Here is an 18,089-nt window from a genome sequence, read left to right as displayed (position 1 = left end):
CAACTTTTATTTCATTTTTGCTACGTCCGCCAGCATCGCTACTTCTGCTTGTTGACATTTAGGCTTTAAACTTGGTGTAAATGAATCAAATTTGAATGCCGGGGCTTGCGTACAGTTGGATGACACCACAGGAGCAGTATGGAGGCATTTCATGTTGTTTTACTGTTGTCTTATTATGTCTGAAGAAGAAATCACCAGTTACCTTAAGTGTATTAGATTTGGCTGAAACTCTGTGTAACTCTGAGACTCCAGAGGTGTGTTGTGGACTCTAACACTTCACCAACCCCTCCATCAGCATAGTAGATAATGAGGGAATTTACATTTTTCTGTAAGCTTTCCCTTTAATTCTGGAACCAGGTCGACCAGCTACGAGATGAATAAAAGGTACAAGGTACACGACTTTGTATATAGCTATTTAAAAGTGAGGGGACCAAACATCCCATAAACCATTGCAAACAATCCTTTTCAAACGACTTTCAGCTGCTTCTCCTTGTGTTGAGCATTAGAATAATTTGTCAGCCCTTTCACCTCTTTTCCTCAGGTCAGAGAGAGAAATCCTGGTTGCTCTGTGGTGTAATGTAACTGTAATGAGTTTTACATCTGATATGATTTCAGTAGTTGTGGTAAACACTTCCATTATAACGAGGAGCTGCACCAATCAGAGACGTGACTGTTACCCCTGAGGATTGTGGGTATGTAGTAGACTTGTATACAACAATGATTCACAATATCTTTGATGGTTACAATGATATGGATGATAATGACAAATTTCTATTCATAAAATGAATACATTTTACTTCCAGCACCACACTGTTGAGCTCTATGTACTGGCAGGTAAACAAACATGTTGTGTATCTTAATAAAATAAAGGATGGGGCATTAAGGACATTTGGAAAATCAGCAAACTAACAAATAGAAATCTAATATTAGAATATGTATTTTTTAATAATATATTGTTTAATCATCATTTTATTTTCTCTTCTTTACACTTAATTTGTATTTCTTAAACACCACTACTACTACTACAGTACACAATATGGCAGCTTTTAGGGCCCAACTAAAAATAAATAAACCCCACACAATTATCTTTCCTTCCCCATTTGATTAGTATGTGCAAACTCTAAAATCAGGAGGGAATCAGTCATCTCCCCACAGGGCTAACACGCTGGCAAACACTATCAAAGCCACAGCAGCACAGTTACTAAGTCTTTGATAAACTCAGTACTGTCACTGTGGCACAGCCAAACCACCGTCCACCACTGCCTCTCTGTTACCGTCACAAGATCCTAGTGAGGAAACAGTGAAACAGGACGTCTTAGATTGTGAACAATCAAAACATAGGAAGCGATGAGAAATGTTCGCTTTGAAGAAAAGCATCAATGACACCTCAAGGTTTGTGAATCCTTATCCTTATTAGAGACAGAAGTGCCTGGAGAGTTTTTAAGATATTTTGGTGACTTGGACTGAAACAAGAGAAGAGACAGAGACGAGAGAGGAGAAGTGAAGACGTGAGACGGAAAGGAAGGGAAGAGGCGACGAGATCGGCTGAAACACCAGACGGACGGCAGCTGTTGTGAGACAACGAGAATATCTCGTCTCTGTATGTTTGACCTGGACATGTCAAAGATGAGACAAAGAGTGACAGAGTGACAGACTGCGGGTGGACGTCCCTCTCTCTCTAGCCCAGACTGTGAGACAGAATCCATACAGCACATTCCTCCAGAGCTTTCTCTGCACTTCTTTCCTTAGAAAACCACAAACGTGTGGTGTGAAAGTGTGAAACCTTAACATGCATGTAGTACGATTGTTGCCTTGGTAAGTATCAACAATGTAGGAACTGTATAAAAACACTGTTTATATATGTATGCAAATGTAAGAATTCATATTTTTCAAATGTTATTAGTTTGAAGTTTTACAATATATACACCTGTAGAAGTCAAGATTCCCACAGACAGGATCTGCGAGATCTTTGAACCTGAAGCCCCCCGCTAACTTATGATCTAACTATAACTCCTGATGTAGATGATACTTCTTACGTCGGCTCTATGTGTTGTTTTTCTATTTATTTACTTAATCTTAGCTGTGGGCATGACCAGGATGGGGGGGAAGGTGGGCGGTGGGAGGGTAAGTGGGATTTTGTTGCGTTTTCTACTTCAGACACTTCTATTTGAAGCACTGTACTGTCATGTCTGCACAAATTCAATAAAAAGAAAAATTCCCCAAACCACATGAACAAAAAGAGAAAGCAAAAAGCAATGTGTAGGAAATACATGGTCTACTTTTTCTGTGTCAAACGTTACATTTAAAATTCTTAAAATAAACCGAGCAAAGTAGAGATGTTCTTATACCAGCATCAGATATGCCTCCAAAACATGGGGAAATGCAGAGTCAGACATCGGAGGGTGCACAAATCTATGTACCAATCTGATTCCACGTCTTTAAAGTATATTGGTTTCAACAAGATAAAACCAGTAGTTCGCTGTGCTGCCGCTGGTAAGTGCTGTTCATATATCAGCAAAGAATTGATTTCCAGCAGCGTGACAATGTCAGCGATCTCATTTGTTGCAGAACCATCACACAGAAGAGCTCGAGGAGTTCACCATGGTGAAGGGAAAAAATAACAAACTGCATTGGTATTATTTAGAAAACTGCATTTAACCCAAGTAATGAATTCTGTAACTTATGGAGTCCATGTTGTGTTCTTTTTCATTTATGACTATCAAACTAGATAATAAAGTTCTCTGGCATCATTCTGTGTTTGTATTTTTTTAACCTGAGCAAGAAAACAAAATATTGACAGCAATAATTACTTCTATGCAGGGTTAGTGGCATAGAGTTGTTACCAGAGCCTGAATCGAAGTATCATTTTGTTTTATCTGGCACTGACTTGATCCAGTTCCCTGTGAGCATTATAGGTCAATTATGTAAGTGTGTGTGTGTGTGTGTGTGTGTGTGTACTCTTGTATCACTCGACTTCCAAATGGGGCCCGATCGAGAACTTCCACAGATTTATACAACTTCTCACCAATACCACTTCAGAAATAGAACATAACACCACACGCAGTTAGGGTATCCAAAAATAATAACCCCTAACCTCAACAATACAAAACCACTGCAAAGGATACCACAAAGTGACAGCAAATAGTTTGTCCATTTGTTTAAGTGTGTGGCTGTTAGATCTGTACCTACTCGGTTTCCTTGGTATTTTCGGCATTGTGGTCCAGGAGTGTTCGACAAACTCACACTCAAATTTCAAACAAAACTATTCTTCTTAAATTTACACTTTTTCACTGTGAACAAAGTCATATACATTGAACTGGGTTACAAATAACATGAAGCAAGGAATCGAGACACAACAATCTAAATAATTCCTTTTAGGATATGATGAATAATATCGTTGTAATTTAACAACTAGTTGTAATCATCAATAAATATTTGTAAATCATTATGTAGCCTACATCATTAGGGTAAATAAAAGAAATACAATAATAAAAAGGTATAAAACAGGTATAGTTTCAGAAATGGTAACAATAACTGTCTATTGTGTTAATGATTAATTCCTTAATTGGTCAGATTATATAATGTAAAAAATAGTTAGTTGATAAATAGTTGGTATTTTTTTTCTGTGCATGTCATTCTATATTAGTGATAATGTTGTGCTCCGGTAAGAACAGAAGAAAATCTCAGCTGCATCTGTTTATTCTTTGTAATGTATGTGAGGGTCACGTGTCCTCTGCACGACTTCAGCAGCTGAGAACGAGCCCGAGGACAAATGTGTGTTCATGTTGTGTTGTCGTTGTTGTGACATACTGGCACAATCACAGTTGTTCCTCCCTCTCGTCCTGCTCGTGGCTCTGTTAATGCACTGACTCCACTGGGTGACAAGGCAAATCATGCACAAGTCACAAAGGGACACACAAAGACAGAGAGAGGGAGAATGGGGGGGGAAAAGAGGCAGGGAAGAGGATGACAGAGGATCAAATGTATGTGTGTGTGTGTGTGTGTGTGTGTGTGTGTGTGTTTGCGTGCGATTGTCAGCATGTCTGTGGCATTAGGCCTGAGCAGAGCGAGCGTGTCCTCCCCAGAGGAGAGAAGCTGTTGATTCAACTGGTCGTAGCCAAGGCCGTGTCGCCCTTGTCCTCATCTCTCTGTGTCCCTCTCTCACTCTCTCTGATTCCCATTCGGACTCAGTCTCGCTCTCCCCTTCCCTGTCTGCATGTCACTCTCACATATTATAAACAGGACATTTTGCTTAAATCCCAAAAGCCCCTCCTCTTGTGCTTCTTTGTCAGGTCATCATTGTAAATCTCAATCTGCACAGAAGCGGCCCAACTGGTTCAAAATAAATCCATATTCTTATGCGTGTGTGTGTGTGTTTGTGTGTGTTTATCCTTTCAGAGAATGAAAGCTGCTTCAGTGTGACACGAAAGTAAACATATGTGAGATCCAGATGAGGAACACTGCTGAAATGAAAATTAAATTACATCTGTGTGTCCTTACTTCAAGCTGCCAGATTTGTCCAAATCATATCTTTTGCACAATAAAAATGGAACAAACTCTCAAACTGGAACAATCTTTCTGGATTTTCAATTTCTTCTACAATTACAAGGAATTTACATAATTTGTTTCAGTCTGACTGGGAATTTTAAGGAAATCTGTGACGCTCAAGCAGGCAATAGTCTAGTGTTTCTATTCAAAGGCAGGCTTTGTAATGTGTTTCTGAAATACTTTTTTGTTGAAATACTTCACGTCCCAAAAGCCATCAATAAATAGTTATCTGAAAAAAATAATCAGAGCTGGTTCCTGTGGGCCTCAAAGGACTGTAATAAAAAAGGCCGAATTCAATGATAATTTTACACGCACCATGTCTGATCCTAATCTCAGATGACATTGATCCTGATTTACTGCAAATCTTATAGATATTTAATAAAGTGAATGACTCCGCCGGGGGGGGGGGGGGTTCCGGCAGGATCCATAAACTACTGCATGAACTCTGAGAAATCAATGAAATTGTTGAAAACGTCCCATCTCGCAATGTTAAAAAAGGAAAGTAGTAGTTAAAGGAAAGTAACTCCCGCCTCTGCCCCCTGTTTTGGATCAGTATCAAACTTTAATTACTTCTTGCCTGACAAACACCACATCATGGAAATCAACTCAGAAACAGATTCTCATCTTTTATTGTCTGACACCTCACAGAGGATGAAACACATAATAAAAATAAAAAAGTATTTGCAGGTAGTGTTTGACTTAAGTATGTAGCCTGAGTTCTCACTGTGAATGTCGGTGTGCGAAATGAACAGCTCCAGACATAAAGAAAACAGCCAATAAAACACGTGTATCATAGTGAGCTTACTGTGTTTGGAGGCAGAGCTGGAAGTATGTCGATTTTTTTTAAGTGTGTGTTCTCACAAGCCTTTGTGCTTTGTTACAATAGCCTTAATGGAACAGCGTGTTTAGAAGCTGCTAATCCTGAGCCAGGGATGGAAACATGCGCACCTCGAGCCTTGGCCTTCTATTTTTGCCTCCAGCATCCTCAGCACTTCAGGCATGCGTCTTCCCAAGCTCGAGCTTATGGGCAGCTAGCACCTCATTAGCATTCTGCAAAGCAGTTAACATAGCTGAAGATGCATTTCGTCCATCGAGCGAGTGCGGCTCAAACCTGTGCTGCACAGGAAGTTCATGCAACTGACTGTTTAATGGGGAACTGGCTGTTTCTTCAACTCTTCTTATGGAGTCTTGGATTAACACACTTTTATAGTTTTATCAACCTGATCTTATCACTTTACTGTGCAAGCTCCATTCACCTGTATACATATACATTCATAAACCACGCGTTTTCTTTCACATATTCATACCAGTGTTAATTTTGGCAGCTATTTTTGATTTAGTCTTAGTCTTAGTCTTTTGACGAAAATGCAAATTAGTTTTAGTCTAGTTTTAGTCATTTTTATCCTTCTTAGTTTTAGTCTAGTTTTAGTCGACGAAAACAAATTACATTTTAGTCTAGTTTTAGTCGACGAAAACAAATTACATTTTAGTCTAGTTTTAGTCGACGAAAACAAATTACATTTTAGTCTAGTTTTAGTCACATTTAATAGCCACATTAAACTCCTTATCTTCCCTTCTCAGGTCCAGGGACCCCCTGTGTTGTGTCTACAACTGCGTACTAGTCTAGCTTGCAGTACTTAGGTTGTCCATTAGATGTCCCTCCTATAGGTCTATAGCAGGGGTCGGCAACCTTTACTATCAAAAGAGCCATTTTGCCCCCTCTTCCCCCAAATAAAATTTGTCTGGAGCCGCAAAACATATTTGATAACAAAGCTGATAAAATTTTATATAAAGTTATACTATACTAATCTGTAGATTATTGCATTTATGAAATTATAGAACAACAATAAAGAAAACTGTTGACATTTTATTTATTTTTACCTGTTACAACAAAGGGAAACACCAAGTGCTTATGAAGAGGAGAAGAAAATACACAGGCAAGTGTAGGCCTACTTTGAAATAAATTAAACGCAGAACTATGTAGGGTTATTTGAGTCATCCCCATATTTGTGGGAAATGTATGAAATAAGAAGTACCCTATTTTGAAATATATAAAAACATATAGCTGCAGCCTATATATTTTAGTTGGCGTTGGCGAAATGTGAAAACAAAAAGTGAAAGCAGATCAGACCGGAGGAGGAAACTGAAGCTCTGTAGAAACCAGCTGCAGCTTCTGCTTTGATCCAGAAGCTGCGGCGCTGATCTCAGAGCAGCTGAGACCAGAGAAACTCTGTGTTTTCACTGTTTCCATAGTTAAGAAGCAGCCGGTCAGTCAGTGACCGGCCTGCCTCACATGAACGAGCTCTGATCTCTCTGTCCCTCTGAACGAGTGCGCGGGGGCGGAGCCTCAGGACCGGTGCGCTCTCTGGGAGCACACACACACACACACACGCGCACACACACACAGACACACACACTCGCCGCTCCGGGTACTTCATGACGGCCTGATACGATTATGTTTTTAAAAACATAATCGTGACTTAGTCAACCGCCAACATTTTCGTTTCGTCTCGTCTCGTTAACGAAAATTAAAATAGATTTCGTCATAGTTTTTATTTTCAAAGATCCATTTCGTTACGTCTTCGTCTCGTCTTAGTCATGGGAAAAGGGGCGTTAACGAATATTATTCGTTATCGTTATCGTCAACGAAATTAACACTGATTCATACACTGCCGGACTTAGTAAGTAGGGGGTTCAGAGTCTTTCCTAAGGACAGGCAAGGAGACTGAGAAGAGGTAGGAATCGAACTTTCGACCTTACGGGTAGTGGCCGTTAGACTCTACTTCACGAGCCACCCACAGCAGTTGCTTAATCATCAATTTCCTTCCAGAGATCAACCCAAACTCTGTCAGTTGCAACTTTTACTTCATGGTTTCTTTATTGTTTGTTTTTGAAGAGCGGTCGTTTTCTGTCCATATCGAGAGTAGACACTTCTTACTGTTTGATTCATTCAATACTGAGTGACTGTCTGTAGTGACTGATCCGTTCACTGAAAGATTAAATCATTAACCTAGACATTGGTGGTTAAACGTTCAAGACAGAAAAGATAAGGAAAGAAAAGAAAAGAAAAGAAGGAATGACAAGAAAAGACTTTGGCTGTGCGTCCGTCTGAAATATACAGACCACAAACTTTCATTCCTGACTGTGAAAGTTGCCTGTGATCTGTGGTCAGAGGTCAGTGTAAAAGGAAAACAACTGGCAAAAAACCCCAATGTTTTTTCTGCAAAACAGCATTTAGCTGCGTCAGCACTGGTTTTCACTCAGCATAGCTGAACCTTAAATCAAATGCGAGTGCCTTGCAATACCTGTAGTAACCACTAGATGCTGACCCCAAAAGTCATGCCTGAGCGGAGGTTAAATGTCTTTCTACAAGGCAATACAAGCTGAGATCCCAAAAGTGCATGTCACTCTTCTATTATGTCTTCATGACAGATTAAAAACATGCCTGACACTAAAGATTTGAGGACTTAACGTAAAGCGTGTGTGAGCACTGAGCACCACAGCCTTCAATCACAGCCTGTTCGACCCACCTCTCCTCCTCTAAAGTGTGTTTTCCAGCTCCATGAAGGTAAATGAATTCAACACACAGTGCAAAACGTATACATGCACTGACCCACTCTACAAAGGTGCAAACAGGCTTGACATGCATGTTGACCATCACTATAGTGACACCAATGTGACAAACAAACCCTACTTTTTAAAAACAGGCTGAACCAGGAGATCCAGGCTGTGTAATTCAACAGCTCCGGGTTGCAGGGACAAATCGACCCAGTGGGGGAGCGAACGAGATTTGTGTCTATTTTGGCCGTCCAACTGGCTGTGAGATCGCCTCACAGCTCCGTCTTCTGGAACAGACCCTGGCGGATATAAATCACCGTGAGCTGTTTGGGGACACTCAGCGTGAACTGTGACTGGACTTTTTTAAACATATTGTTCTCACAGAAGCCAATCTATGTGTATGTGTGTGTGTGTGTGTGTGTGTGTGTGTGTGTGTGTGTGTGTGTGTGTGTGTGTGCACGCGCGTGTGTGTGTGTGTGAAACCTACAGTAGCTGTGCGAATAACAATGAAGGCATGGCAGGATGCTAAAGACAACCTACTGTGAGAAGAAGAAAAACTTGAGAAAACCGCTACAGTTTATAAATTTGGCAAAACACTGGGTTTAAAGTTTATTTCTGTCTAATAATTCCAGATATCTGTGTGTGTGTTTGTGGCTCACATATCTTAGAACTGTCTATATTATCTGCTTCACACATGGTATGTGTATTGTTAAGGGCCCACTCACGTGTGATACATTCAATATTAATAGACTCACCAACGCAAGCAACGTTGTTGATCACGACAACAAATGTGTTCACGACAACTGACTCTCCAGCTCATGGTTCTGCATCCTGAGTCGAGCTTCGCCAAAGGCCAAGTTAACAGCCCATTCTAATCAGGCAAGTTTACATTGGGCACTGCACTATTCTTTAGTAAAGAAAATTACCATCCATGGCCTTGACCCAGCTCTGGCCTGCTGGCGAGGTCTTATACAGACCTTTATGTTGACTCATACAGTACTTGTTCCTTGGGCTGGTACTAATGCTGTGACGCCCATATGATGCACCAGCAACTCTGACCTACGATGACAGGTCACAGCCGAACTGGAGGAAAAAGAAGCTGGAGATCACATCCGTTACAAATCGCTGCAGAGGCACGTTTTCCTGTGAGGCATTTTCTACGTTGTTTCTTAATTTAATCTCTGATGTAAATGAATAGTTTAACATTCAGAGAGAACAGATAGATTAGTCTGTCGTGTTGGGATTTATTACTTTAGGAAAGGGACATGCTCTTCCCCTGCTTGCCGTCTTTGTGCTGCTCACTCAGCTTCACATTTACTGAAAAGATGCAAGTGTGGTTTCAATCCTCATAAACATATATGAGCGTGTGTGAAAATTGGTGTTGGACCTTGGCGAAGGCATATGTGCTTTACTGAATGACATTCTAGTTTCTTGTGAATCTAGTTCATCCTGTTTTGTTCTCTCTTGCAATTAGGTTATTAAAAAAATGATATAGCAAAATGTCATCAAGTCTGATGCTCAGAATGAGCATTCAGCTAAAACCAGGTCTATATGCTGAGCATGAGTATGGTGACCTGGTATCTCTGTATGCGACTGTCACTGCTGGTGGTCTGCCCTGCAAAGCTGGGGCCACTTTCCCATTCTTCTCTCTGTCTATCTGTCTAGACAAGAACACACACACACACACGTGCACACACACGCCCACACACACAAGGACTGGAGGGAATAATTTATCTCATCCGCTCAAAGATCAGAAATAGCATAAAAAACCTCAAACTCTGGTTCTTTCTGGGAGTTTTCTTTCCTCTTCTAGTATCTTCACTCTGGCTCATGTGCTTGATAAAGAGGAAATCTTCCTCAATTCAAGGTGTTAATGACTCTTCGCATGTCATGAAATAGGACAAATTAGAACCTTACCAAATTAAAACACACAAGTCATGTTTCCAGTACTTGTATATAAAGCTACCTACTTATACTATTACTACTACTACTTATCTTTATGCATATAGGCTGTGAAATTTGGCCAAAAATTATATCAAAATAAAACTTTTAATATCAGTGGATGGATATCGATAAATATGACGATAAATGTAATATTGCTATTTCTTTAATCACTCCGAGTGAAGGTTTTGGTTTTAAACTCTTCTTTAAGAGCATATAATGACAAACACTTGATAAACAGCAAAGCATTTCAGATATCGGAGGAGACAGGTGATGCTGACCCAACACAAACAACAGCCTGGGACCTCTGAGGTAGAAGCTGGGTGGTATAAGAGCTGCTGAGGCCTGAGAACAGCATCTAGAGGCCAGCGGGTACACCTGCACTCTAGAGGAGACAAAAAAAGTCCCAAGCAGCTGGTTAAACAACACACACACACGGGGGAAAAAAGAAAAACCTTCGGCCTTTTATTTATAACCTCACCCGCAGCAGAGAAGAAGCCTCAGAGCAGAGAAGACGCAGCCACAAACACAGACAGACAGTAACAGCTGGTTACTGGAGCGAAGTCTCACAGTTCAGGTCACACAGCAGCTACACTCTACTTTAGGAATAACAGCTAAATGCCACAGTGCATATTTCTTGTACTTTAATCTATAGATTACTTTTTTCATTTATTGCTTCGCCTTTAATAATAAATAATGGCAAATGTCAACCACAAGTTAACAGATCTAAAGTTGCACAATAAAGCAACTAAATAAATATGATTTAAATACTATTTCTTTAAAAGTTTCAAATAATTTCTTTACAATCGTGAAGCTGAAACAAACAATTCATCAGGAAAATTCAACAAGTCTAAGATGAAGATAAAACGACATAATATTTCAAGTTAAAAATATCAAAGTATTTGAGCTTATTCCAACACACACACACACACGTCTCCATGACTTCTGAGAACTTTACATCGATTTTCCACAGACTTACTATAACCTTTACCACAATTATTTCTTGCCCAACACTAACCCCCGAACCACAGCCACAACCTAAACAAAACCTAACATGTTCTTGTGATTCACGTTATATGGGAATAAGGAAGACATGCACCCATAATGTGATTTAGGTCCCAACAAAATGGGTAATACCTGGACCAGACACACACACAGGACATTGTATAATGATGGGACATGAAACGTGGTCTTTTTAAAACTGGAACCATTAAAGCTTGCGGATTTGTAGTATAAAGACAAATATCTCACGAACAAGACTCCATGAAGAACAAGTGAGCTGCACAGAAGAAAAATATCTTCTCTTTCACGAGGAGTCAAATCCTCAATCATTCTAATTCTGATCCACACCAGAGACACTGTCCGGCATGTCTGAGAGTGTGCTAGTGTGTGTGTGCGTGCTAGTGTGTGTGTGCTAGTGTGTGTGTGTGTGTGTGTGTGTGTGTGTGTGTGTGTGTGTGTGTGTGTGTGCGTGCGTGCGTGTGTGCCAGCAGAGCACATATTTGGGAGCACATATATCTCATCTAACACCTTCTCCTTAGATCCTGATTAAAAGAGATCTCCATGGATTCATCAATCCTCTATTGATGTGAACTCTATTAGACAGAAACACAATCCTCTGGGTGCTGATGATCATTTGAAAACATGACATAGCCATTAATAAGAAGTTTTTAGTGTGCAGAGTGAAACTGTGTAAATTCTGGGCCAGGCGGGTCAAACATGTGAAGCCTTTAAGGACAGATGATTTTCTCTCCCACCAAAACCCTAACCTGCACATAATCATCATAGCTCTCCTCTTCAGAAACCTACAAAGTTCCTATATTTGGTTATAAATCTGTGGACGGCAGAAGAAACAGCCTAATAATGCTCTGTTATGTCTGAAAATAAAGAATTAAAAGCATCCGTCTCAGTGTGACTGTATAACATGTGCAGCAGCAGCATATTATGTGATCAAATTGGAAATGAATATTGATTGAAGTCATTACATAATGCTGAAGTCAACTGACCTTTCTGCAGATAGTCACAGAGGAGGATCTGCAGCAGTTGCACACTGCAGATACATGAAAATACATGAAGATACATGAAGATACATGAAGATACATGAAGACACATGAAGATACATGAAGACACATGAAGACACATGAAGATACATGAAGACACATGAAGACATCTGAGACTCAACACTTTTGAGGCTCTTTTGAGGCTCATTTTAGCTGTGTCAGGATAAAGAGAATTGTCTACAGTTGTTCAGACGTGTGAACATTCACACACAGGACTGGACTTTTACACTGAGGCACCAGGACGAGACATTGACCTGTTCATCAAATATTCTCTTTACAGAAATCGCCAGAGGGCAGAAAGCCACCACCATCATCACCATCCTCCTCCTCATCAGTCACTCCACTGTACCAACTTCTCAAACTCACTCATCTCGTAGTAGCAGTAACATCACCAGTCAGTGGTTCACCATGATAAGATCAACTATAATATACTTGATCGATCATATGAGTAATCGATCATCAGCACGACACTGTCTCACTTCATTCTCTACCTTGCGTGTCGCTCCTCGTGTCCAGACTGCGGCCGGTGCGGGACTCGGTGCGGGACCCGGTGCGGGGACAAGCTTCTGGGGACAGCGGAGACTTGGCCCGGCTGCGTGTGCACCTGGAGGTGTGGAGGTGTGGAGGTGGAGGTGGAGGTGGAGGCCCTTCCGTCTCCTGCTGCTGCTCCGCGGTGTCACCACGTCCTGCTGGTGCCACACAGTCTGTCCACGAGGCCGCGGGGGCGCGCAGCGGGGACGCCCGCAGAGTTCGGTGGGAAATCAATGGACAGACAGAGAGAAGAGGAGGGAGAGACCGAAACCACCGAGAATAAGACCAGAGTCTCTGAGCATCACGTGTCCACATATTACACCCAATAGGATCACTGACTCCAATTTAACGTTGCAGCTTTTTTTGATTTTTTTTTAAATATTTTTATTAGGAGGTAAGGCACAGTAGAACAAGAATCAATGTCAAATTTACATTGAGTGTCACATAATCTCTGTACGACAATTAACAATATAAAGAGATATTGACACCAAAAAAAACCCCACTGGTACTCGATAGGTTGAAAGTAAAATATAGAGTTTACCTCCTTGAATGTTTTTCTTAATTAAAGGACCACATGAACGTGGTCCTGCGAACAATACATTACACAATTCAATGAAAATAATAATAATAATGATAAATAATTAACTGAAAATTCTATTAAGTAATAATTAAGTATTAAAGCTGCTCAGTATAAATAAATAAAAAAAAAAAAAAAAAAAGAATAAGTAAATGAATAAATAAAAAGGAAGAAGAAAGAGAGAAAAGAGAGAGAGGGGGGGCGTCAATCAGGGGGTAGGGACTGGAGAGAGTGGAAGAATGTAAGAAAGGGAAGCCACTTATTATAAAATTTGTTAGAGCTACCTTTCACTGAATATCTGATCTTCTCCAGCTTTAGAAAAGACATGGTTAACGTTGCAGCTTTATACACACAGTACAGCCACAGAGAATTCATAAGCTGAGTATATTTGTGTTAATTAATCAATTTAACTGTTTTCATAAGCTACATATGATTTTGTTGTCATTATCTTCACTGAGTCTGTAAGTATGTATAGTATTTAGGGCCCGAGCACTGACAGGCACTGACAGACAGTGAGGCGTATTGAAATTGTAATTTATTAATATAATTTTTCAGGCAAATTAATTGGCTTTTTGAGGACTTAAACATGCTCAAATTCTTACAAAAATGTGCAGAAAATGGTGAAAATGTACTTTTAATTTATTTATTTTCTATTTTTTTTTTTTTATAATTAATATTATTTGTTTATTTTACGTGTTTCAAAATAAAGCTCACCAAAACGCTGCATGCTTTTCATTATCATTGTTGTTGTTGTTTTTATTGTTATTATTCTACATTGATGACCTGAGACTGTCCTCTCTTTTTCTACAGGTGTAAGCGTAAAGAAAAACATGAAACTGAATCATCCTCCCTCTGAACCTCACATTTTGAAACAATTAGACAAAATATCAAAAGTAAGTAAACAAGTATATACGATGAATGTTTAGACTCTATAATGTATGAAGCAGAAACATAGTGTTAACATCACTAGTCAGTTAAAACACATCAGTTTAGAATGAATTTATTTAAACCTAAGTTAATTATGGGAATCAGCACAGCATAAGGCTTAACAATAACTCTGAGGGAATAACTCAAGTGAATTTATTTTCTTCTTTTACTCCTTTTCAGAAGCAACTAGTCGTCTCCAGATAATAATCTAACACTTTAGATTTCTGATCATCTTCTCTCATCAGCTGAATGTGTGTTATTATAAGAGCATGCAGCAGATTCCAGGATGAAGATGCCTAACGTGCCTCTGCTGTTTACATCACTGCTTCCTTTCTCGTGGGAACGACGCAGAGCGGCTTATTATAGGGAGTAGAGGAAGTTCCTTAGGGGGTTTCATCACTTCCGCAGAAGAAACATGGCTGATGACCGTTCATACAGAGAGTAATTATCATTAAAACAGAACAGGAGTAAAATAACTATTACATTCGCAAAAGGAAACATACAAATATTGATCTCAGATTCTTATGTATACCTACATATCCACATTAGACATCTCTATCGTATATACAATGTCAAAAATTGGTTTAATATATTAACATTTCACAGTTGCAGCTCTTAGTAGAGCACATAACTCTGCCCAACAGTCCCCTTAAATTCTGTAAAGATAGACTAGATTTCATACTCCTAGATATCAATCCCCTAAATATGTCAGATCTTTTAATAATCAACATTCATGAATTATTCCAAGGGAAATTGGTGAAAATATAAAAAAAATCACCATATCTTGTCTGGATCCATACTACCATTTTGAGGATTCTTTTATGGCCTGTTTCATCCTTCCTCCAGGTTTTGTAGAAATCCATTTAATGTATTTCGTGTAGTCCTGCTAAAAAAAACTTAGCAGAGATAAAATACAGCTGGGAATCCAACAGCAGGACTATACTGGACCATATAAATCATAAAGTGAGTAGTATTTCTCTTTAATTGTGTTGAAACGCTGAATAAATGAAACTGTTTGTTTGTTGGAATTTTGCAACTATATAAGCCCATTATCCTTTGAGTTGAATGCAGCTCCTCCTCCTCAGAGAAGATGAAAGTGAAGGAACAAAAATTTTTCATTAAATTGAATCTGCAGCAGTGTTGTAATTTCCCTTCACCTCCACTAGATGAAGCCATTTTAGACTGAGAGCAAGTTATCTCTTTTTCTCAAACATCCAGGATATTCAGACGTTTCTCTTTGGACCCAAATGATTCCCATCCACAATCTCCTTTCTACAAGTTTATTGAACTTTTTACTACAACACAATGGTTCACATACAGTACAGCATAGTGATGAGTCTATATATACAGAGATTTTGCACGGTGATTCTTCACACAGTCATGTCGACGCTACAGTATCGGCATACAGAAATAAATAAAACAAACGTTTCTCTGAACAAGGTTAGCGCGTACCTTTCCTTTGCTTTGCTTCACTATGTCATGGCACGCTACTTTACTTACAAGATTAACAATATATAGCACATACATTTTTAGATATGTTGAAATCAGACAGTGGGACAGCGGGTGACAATATAGTACATATTCGCCCTCCTTTAAAATAATTTATTACACTTAAAACATGATGTCAAATAGAGGGTTTGCTTGGACACGTACAGTAGGGTCTGACCAGGGTGCTGCTGAGGGTCTATTTCATTTAGGGTCATGAGCTAGAATGGAGATGTTACGTACTGTTTGTATGAAATGATATTATTTCTATAAGAGTCGTCATCCTCTTCTGTTATTTAAGAACACGCACTGAGCTGATTGTTCATCTGCGACCACATAGCTTTGAATCTGACGAGGAAAACAGTGGTGGTCACTGATTGTGGATGTGAAGCCCTGAGATGTTGTTGATGTCAGTGAGAACATGAGGCCGAGTGGTGGCGTCATAACTGAGGCTGTCAACGATCGTTCTGAGTTCATACTGTACCTGGGCGAAATAACAGAACAAACCCAGTCATTCAATGTAACACACTGAAGTTTCCATCCAGAAATAGTTTTGAAAATAAAACTAAAGATTGTGTTATTCAAATAGTAAAAGAGGCTGAATCAAACTCACCAAATTAAATCTCTCTCATTTACACATATTTGTGTTATTTCGAATCGTAGAAGGCACATTCAGCTTCACAATATATAATTAGAATTTGGTCCAACTTTTCCTAAACAAAGAAACTGTTTTAATTTAGGAACACCACATCTGCTCTAATCCAACCTTTTGTTCAGTGACTCTACTCAGTCCCAACACGCCCACCACCTACGACGTGCTGCTTTCTTCCATCCTGATTGGCTGGTCAGGATTTTTTCACAGAAGAATTACAGCACGACCTGACAAATAACAATCTGTCAAACTCTCCGTCCACGCCAGACTGGTGGCTGCTCAGCCAGGGACGAGTTTACAGACACTTTCTCATCATCGGACGTCTGAAGGATCTGAGTCTAAAAACACAGAATCACTGAACAGCCTCCACAAAGTTTTAACATGTTCTGAGATGTTCCTTTACCAAATTTCTGAAGTACATCAATAGTGTAGCTTCAGATTAGATCCTTTCAGCCTCAAAAGTTAAAAATGTTAGGGAAATATTCGAGAATCGATGTAGTATATTTCTCCTTTAACAAAGAACTTGATATAATATGAGCTGACTTGATGAATGAACCCAGACGTTCAGTTACTCTCCTGCAGTAGAAGGTTTATGTAGATTTTTCCACCCAGCTCTCATCCTGCTTTTTAACTAAAAACATCTAGGCACCGAGTTTTTGTACCTAAGTTGAAAATTGTCCAATAAACATCTGCTTAATTGAAAAGACGATATCTTAGTTTGCTGTGTAATGAGTAGCTTCAGAGGTACAAATTACAAATGTGTTCACATGACCGCATGTTAAATTGATCATGAGAAACCAGCTCTTGTTAAGGCTGGGTAAGAAGACTCACAAGGTGGGGATGCAGCGCAGGGAGCAACACTAAATGCATATGGGCAGCATTACCTGGAGTGTACAATAGCATGGTACAGCTGTGACATCACAGTATGAAAGCAATTACAAAAGGTTTCCTCTATACACATTAAATCTGGGCCGGGTTCCCCTCATATTTTTGCATCTGATGTCTCTAAGATAAAAAGTAGTAGTTTTTCCAATATTTCCTGTGATACAGCCACAACCACCCTTCATGGAGTGGAGTTTATTTTAAAATAGAAAATTTAAAGCACTGACACCAGTATCGGGGATTAAGGGAAAACCAGCTCTCTCTCCTTCTGGGGCATCTGTCGAAGTCGCTCAGACGCTTCACGCGCGGCATTCCAGCTCCTGAGTGGAATCATGACATGCAACAATTTGAAAGCTAACCCTCTAACATGCATGAAGAGTGTGGGTCTTCTGTTACAAGCCGGCACTACACTATACTCTTATTTACGGCTGAGAAAGAAGGTCATGTGTGCCTACTGTATGTCGTCCACATGATGCCCTAAAGGAGACGTGTGCAGGGGACGGTGGAGGCTGTGCGCTCCCACAAACAGTTGCTGGTCGAAAACCTCTACTGGAGTATACAGCACTATTATTTACAACATGTGTGTACTAGGTGTTCAGGGATGGAGTCAGACCCACCTCAGTTCAAACACCTCAGGAGGTTAATCACCATCACAGGCTTCTTCTGGCAAATTGTGGTCAAATTCGTGGTTAGTCTGTAACTATAAAAACATCTGATTTGATGTATTTCTTGCACTGACTGAACTGGAGTGGACTCGATCCCAAACCTGACAATGAGGGTGGTCACCATAAGAGCAGGGGGGGAGGGGGGCTTCATCTAGTAATTAGAATACAGGGCTACAGATCTTCATCTTCGTCTTCATCAGTGATGCATTGGAGGGACAGGGAGACGGGCTGCATGCAGATGGGAGGGTAGGGTCCGTGGGTGG

The sequence above is a fragment of the Limanda limanda genome, chromosome 7 (assembly GCF_963576545.1).
Source record: "Limanda limanda chromosome 7, fLimLim1.1, whole genome shotgun sequence".
In the NCBI taxonomy this organism is placed as follows: domain Eukaryota; kingdom Metazoa; phylum Chordata; class Actinopteri; order Pleuronectiformes; family Pleuronectidae; genus Limanda; species Limanda limanda.
The sequence above is the reverse complement of the archived record's forward strand: the minus strand, read 5'-3'. Positions refer to the sequence as shown.